Below are 7,215 nucleotides of genomic sequence, written 5' to 3' on the forward strand. Positions count from 1 at the left end.
CAGAAATTAGTTCACAGGGAGTAGATGAAGGGAATGCCCACTTCCCCGGCAGCTGACTCGTGGGAACTCTGAGCTTGAATTAGCAGGAGGAAAAAGCAGCTTGCTAGTCTTCAAAGACCATTTTCCCAGCTAAGCCTTGGACGGCTGCTTTGACATGTGTTCAGAGCTACTCCCAAACAAGCACAAACACAGCAGACTCCACTGATCAGAGCTGCAGGACGGAAGGATGGAATCTAAAGCATGAGCTCCGAGAACAGAAAGTCCCAGCACAGGCTCCACGCAAGCTCCTCTAAGCTCCAGGCCTGCATCCTGTAGCCAAGGATGGGTGGCCCCGGAGCAGGAAACTCTTGGCAGCCTGCACTGCGTGCTTTGCCTGCTGACAAGAGCACACCCTGGCCTTGGTTATTGCCCTTATAAAACAGCTCGAGGAGAATGCAAGCCAAACGTTTTCAATGTGCTTGGAAGAAGAATGTTAACTATGATTGCGCAGTCGAACAGTACAGTACTGCAACAACACTCAGCGTTGCTCGGGGGAGGGGCCAGAAGATGTGGCTCAGGCTTCCCGTGGCTTCCCTGCCCTGCTCCTTCCTGCCCTCAACAGCAATGCTTCCCCCACCGCTGCCCTGGCAAGGCCCTCCCAGAAGAGTCCAAGCTTTGGGGATTTTATGGCTGTAATTAAGAGTCAGAATCCTTTCCAGCTAGAAGCTAATAATCTCATTTGCATTAATTTGATTTTTTTATTTTTAAAAAGTCTCTTTATTCTAATTAATTCACAAATAAAAAAATCATGGGGATAGTTTTAGGAAGTCACTCAAACATTTGCCGATATCCAAACTTTAGACATCCAAGTGAACCAACGTGAGAGTAGCTATGCTCAAGATATGGAGGGTTTTTTGTTTTGTTTTTTTCTTTTTGTGAAGGGGGGCAGGTTACACATTCACTATTAACTACACATTCTGTTCATATTTACAACTTTTCTTCACGATTTGACAATGAAGTCGTTTGTGATAAAAGAGAAGCAGAAAGTGAAGGCTGTAGAGATCGTCGTGAAGGATGACATTAACATTCACCCTGTAGAAGGAACCTGGTACGGTGCATGCCAAATATCCCCACAGTCACAGTCGTGCTTCGTGGACTCTTTCCTCATATCTTAATAAATCACCAAATTGGGAAATTGTCACTCACGAGCTGAAGAAAAATAAACACATAGGATATTCCACCAGGAACACACCACTCGGTCTGCATGCTCCTCACTCAGGAATCAGGGCATGTTTATTGTACTAAAATCCACTCAGATAGCGCACACACACACACACACACACACACACACACACACACACACACACACACCATCAGTTTTAGTTCTGGGTTATTTATCTATTCATTTATTTTTAATTGAACATATTTTTAATTTACATATCAAATGTTATTCCCTTTCTCAGTTTCCTGTCCATAATCCTCCTATTCCCCCTAATCCCTCCCCCTCCGCCATAAGGGTGTTCCCCCTATCCAACCCCCCTCACCACCACCACCACCCCCTGACATTCCCCTGCACTGGGGGTCCAACCTTGGCAGAACCAAGGGCTTCTCCTTCCATGGGTGCCCAACAAGGCCATCTTCTGCTACATATGCAGTTGGAGCCCAGGGTCCGTCCATGTATAGTTTTTCGGTAGTGGTTTAGTCCCTGGGAGCTCTGGTTGATTGGCATTGTTGTTTTTATGGGGTTGCAAGCTCCTTCAGCTCTTTCAATCTTTTCTCTAATTCCTCCAATGGGGGTCCTGTTCTCAGTTCAGTGGTTTGCTGCTAGCGTTCACCTCTGTATTTGACATGGTTCTGGGTTATTGATGTGTATTTTTTTCTAATAATTTTAATGAGATTTAAAGAGAGTAATAAAAACATGTATTTGTCCCTCAAAATGAAAAATAAAACACCATGATGAGTTATCAGAAGGATTTCAACCTAAGGAAAAGGACAGGTAATGTTACTGTTTGTTTCTCTGAAACTTTGGACCATAAAATAAAATAAATTAAAAACTAAGGGAACAATAGAAAACTTTTTGATGACTACTTAGATAAGTAAAGAGTAACAGTTGTCAGCACTATTAGGAATCTGGCTGAAGAAATGACCCAACTACTGCTTTTTCTGAGGACTGGGGTTCACTTCCCATAACTCACAGCGTGTAGCTACTTAAATGACACTGAACTGTAGGGGATTCAAGGAGAAGTTCAGAAAATCCAGAGAAATTTTAAGTTCCTGGTTGAGATGACCAGACAAGGATGCTGATCTTCCTAAAATAACATGTAAGTATAAAGGTAACAAAATAGAACTACTTTTTTACATTATGGAAATTGTTTCTCCTGAGAATAATGGAGTGGGCAAATAGCCAAGCCAATGTTTAAAACAATGGGAATGTGGAGGAATTTGCCAAAAAAATTCCATTTCACATTGTGATCACTGATGACATTGTTAGAAAACTGGGTGCTTACACTAGTAGAACCAAACAGAACTTCTAAAGTTAGCCATAAACACCATAGAACTTCACAATAATACTGAAAATAGAAAATTCACTGTGGAGTCTGGAGAGGCATCTTGGCGGTTCAGAGTGCTTGGTGTTCTACAGAGGATCTGAGTTTAGTTCCCAGAGCCCACATCAGTGGCTCACAAACACCTATAACTCCAGCCCTGGGGAACCCAGTGCCACTTCTGATGGTCATGGGCACTGCACGTCTGTGCACAAACCCACACTTTTGCATACATACATACATACATACATACATACATACATACACACACACACAATTAAAAACTAGTATTTTTTAAGCTCAAAGTGGAAAAGGTTCAAAACTGATCAAATGATCTTGGCAAACAATTCTAAAAATTATCAGAGATAAAAATTTTTTTGATCTTCATCTCAGGTATTGACAAATTCAAATTCCATATACTTTATAGATTCATGTGACACCAAACATAATTATTATTGAAAGACTCACATTGCAGTCAATGTCTCAATTACCTTGAAAATAGAGCGTAACTTCTAAATATAAAATAAGTGGGAAATGAAAGATAATGGCTCATTAATCACAAAACCTAGATTATTTTAAAAATACAACATGTGGGCTAGTTTTCTGTTCAATTTGACACAAGGTAGAGTCATATGGGAAGAAGGAATCTCAACTGAGAAAGTATCACCCATAGGCTTGGCCTGTGGGCAAGCCTGTGGGGTATATTTTCTTGCTTGATGATTGATAGGGGAGGGCCCAGCCCATTATGGGTAGTATCACCCCTAGGCTGCAGATGTGGTCTGGACTGCTATAAGGAAGCAGTGTGAGCAAGCGATGGGAATCAAGCCTATAGAAGCACCATCTATGGCCTCTGATTTTTTTATTCCTGCCTCCGAGTTTCTGCCCCGGACAGGGTATGATAGCTCATATATGTGAAACGCATTTGCATCACTTGCATAATTCATAAAAACTCATTAACAGCAACTGAGCTCAATATTAAGATAAAAATGCATCAGCCCATTTTAACCAACTGCTAATGTTCACAGTAGGATTGGTTATTGGTATACATAAAGCACAAATAATGAGAGTCATCGTAGTGATTTTCACAATGCCATATATCTTGTAGGCATACATGCATGTGTGTATGTATGCGAAAACCCTGGAAGTGACCCAAAGAAGTGAGCTCCAGTTCTGAAATTAAGTGTTTGCCTCATAAAAAAATGTGGTAGCTCTTTAGTTTCCTAGAAACCTGCCTCATTAGGTGGATTCCACATAGTTCATGGAGTCAAACAATTTGTGAATTCTTTCTGGAAGGGAATTTGGAAAAATGACTGGAAAATCTTCAAAAATATTCCTGCCAGTAGTATATCTTGGTATTGACCATAAGGAGATGCTAACAAACCCATATAGATTTTACAGTCAAATACTTACATACCACGATTAGCATATTGAAATAAAAAATTGAATATAAAGTTGGGTAACTATAGTTATGGTGGTCAAATACTGCCTCTCCCCCCAGGACATCCAAGTTCTCTGACCTATGAATGAGTACACAGCATTGTGTGATAGTCAGAACTTAGCAGCTATGGTAAAATTATAGATCAATACCACGCAGCTGGGGAAATCATCATATATTATCAGAGTGGGCAAAATGTAACCACACAGGTCCTTATAAAATGTAGGGAAAGGGTCACAGTCTAAGCAGCTGATATAGCAACAGAATTAGGAGAAGTGACAGACACTTAGAGGATGGTTGTGTGGGAGCACAAGCCAAAGGATGTGTGGCAGTTGGACAAGTCACACAGATCGAGCACTTGGTATGGGCGTACATACCAGCAATCCTAGCAATGAGGATGATGATGTGGAAGGACTGCAAGTTCGAAGTCAGCCTGGACTACATAGCAATATCCAGGCCAGCCTGAATGACAGCAAAATCCAACTTCATCAAAGAAAAATGAAATAAAAATGAAGAATGTATCAGAGAGGGGGAAGGAAAGGAGTCACGAAGCCTTGAGGAAGGTTGCAGCCTCTGATATGTACTCGGTACTCCCCATCCCCAGAACTGCCAGATAATTAATTCGCAAATGAATACAATATGCTCCAAACACCCTTAATATCACATTTTTAAAAATAATATTGGGGTATCATTTTCACGGTGAATATTACTTGAAATCATGCTTATAAACTCTGGCACAGAAGTTAAACTGCAGGTTTTAACCATCACCTAGAGTGGGCAGATAATGAAATCCCCAAATGAGGTACAAGAGAGATACAAATTTCTGGGGATAAAAAGTGGTTATAAGTGCTTGTGTGCATGTGTGTGTGTGTGTGCGTGTGCAAGCACACGCATGAGTGTGTGTTCAGGATCATGGTACAACTAAAACCATTGCATATCTGCTGAGGAGAGTTTGAACGAAATGACACAAAGCCCTGGCATATGCCTAATGGAAATACTGAGCTCAACAGCAGGAGCATCTAGGCTATTCCTGCAGTACGCACCCGCGGAGGAGATGCTTGTGGGAGTCAGCAAGCACATCTCTAGGACAGAAGGATGTTTCTCGCAAAGAAAGTACCAAGAAGGAGCGAGGGAGAACCAGTGTAGGGCTTGACCCCTGTCCAGAAAGCCTCCTGGAAGGTAGTGGGTCTCTACCAGAGAGGAGCCAAGGGGTAGCACTAGGTGACAAAGATGAACAAAGAGCTGAGCCCAGTAAACCCACCAAGTCAGGCGGCCCTCAGAGCATTTTCCTAGGAGGGAAGTGTCTTGAAGACTCACAAAAGCCAATGGGAAAGAATACTAATTGGGTGAATCTCTCTGGTCCTGAGTAGAAGCCTGCAGGGTCTGTGTCTGGCTCCTCCCCCAATTCTAACCATGGAGGGTTCAGAAAGGGAAAGTCAGAGAGAAGACTAAACACAGGATGGAAGACAGCCATATCCGTCTGCCTTCTTCAGGCTTTCCATGGCAACCCGCCTAACCAAGGAAGTGGAAAAGGCCATCTGAGATCAAAATCACAGTTCCCATTACGATAAGGAACCGGGAAGGGTAAGTTCTGAATTGAGACCGAATATATTGGGGAAAGGACCTCCCTCTGAGCTCATATCACTTTAGGGGATATTCTGAGAGTCAGGAGTCTGTCCAGTGTTTCACTAAAAGACAGAGAAGAGCTGTATCCCTAATGTACTTTAAAAACACAGAGCGAGAGAGGGAGCGCATTTGCTTTGTGATTGTCTTCTAGTTGCTCTTGGCTAAGATAATAGTGGATTAGGCTTTTTGTCTAAGCAGGAGAACGAAAAGACTTAGTGGGGGAGGGGGGGGAAAGGAGACTGGGTGGGATGGGGGAGGAGCAGGAGAAGGGAAAGGAGGAAAGCAGAGGAAGGCTGAGAGCAAAATAGATAAAAAAAGGAATTGAATCATCAAAACTTGAGTTCTGTTATTTGTAGCTGTACAGCAGCTTTTATTTACTATTATGATCTCTCCGAATACTCTTATGTAACTTACTTTTAAGTCAGACAGCTAAATTTGACATACTTTTACCCCCTTTGTGAAAAAAAAAACAGTGATTGTCTTATGAGAAAGCACATGGATTTATTAAATAAAAATTTAAAAGAATGCGTGAAAGAGATAAAAATGGCGAAGGGATTTTTCAGTTCAGAGTAACCTTTCTACCTGTAGTTGTTGACTCCTTAGATGACATCCTGCATCCCTGGAGAAAGGACTCACAGTGGGCAGGAAGGAGTTAAACAGTAAACTGCTAGGGGCAAAGAAACAAATAGTAGAGGTGGATTTTTTAACCTTGGTTCATAAAGGCAGAGTGGTACTTGTTAATGAGACTCAGAGAACATCCAAAGAGATTCGAGTGATGAAGACAATGAAGAACAAGTCTTCTCAGCCAGTCGGAGTGTTGGAGGAGCCATTTCCATTAACCTTCTGCAGCCACAGACATCCCTCTAAAGCATTGATGTCAGGCAACATGGGCAGTCATTAACTGCCTCCTGAAGGGCTTTGGGGATGGTGAGATACATTAGGCTTCTCAAAGGCAGAGTCAGTCTTATTGTGGACTTTTCATTTTCTTCCCAAGTCCCCTCCTGCTCCCCAGCCCCCTACACAAGCTTGTGGGCACTTCATTGGTGTGGTTTGGCACCAGATGTCTCCTCATCTCTGCCTTCTTGATTCCATTTCAGACTCCTGGGTGAATCGCCATGCCTGATTCGGTTGATTTCAAAGCCAACTTTAGACGATGTGAGTAATTGAAATCCTGAAACCCAAACTCTCGATGAAATACTTTTGAGTCCTGTACCGAGAGAAAACTTGAACACTGAATTGGACAAGGGAGGGCGAACCATAGCCAAATGAAAGGGCTAGCATCTTAGGTACTGCAGTCAGTTAAACATAGCAAGCTGAAAGGCAGCAACGTTAATCTTGTATCTAAGCCAGGGAGAAAATAAACAGGCAAACACAAGCTCTCTGACTCAATGTGTGATTCACCTAGGTGTGGTGGGGGTCAGCTCAGGTTGGTGGGGGTCAGCGCACTCAGTGAGAAAATCCCAACCAGGTGATGGACCAAATGCCTTCTAAGGCTGTGGAAGAAACGAACATTTGAAGGCTCCATAGTGTCTTTAAATACAAGTAAATTAAAGGTCTTTGGGAAGACCCAGAATAGTTTGTGTAGGGTTCTGTGGTTTCCTAGTGCCTGTACCCTTTAATTCTGCAAAAAGC

General features: G+C 42.4%; 1 long non-coding RNA gene across 1 annotated transcript; it reads left to right on the plus strand.

Moving 5' to 3' along the window:
• The first annotated feature begins 5,188 nt into the window (after positions 1–5,188).
• LOC102553326 (uncharacterized) lies at positions 5,189–6,960 on the plus strand. Its single transcript, XR_354028.4, has 2 exons — positions 5,189–5,541; positions 6,681–6,960. It is a non-coding gene; the product is annotated as an uncharacterized LOC102553326 (long non-coding RNA).
• Positions 6,961–7,215: the final 255 nt, after the last annotated feature.

Source organism: Rattus norvegicus, chromosome 5 (assembly GCF_036323735.1).
Source record: "Rattus norvegicus strain BN/NHsdMcwi chromosome 5, GRCr8, whole genome shotgun sequence".
NCBI lineage: Eukaryota > Metazoa > Chordata > Mammalia > Rodentia > Muridae > Rattus > Rattus norvegicus.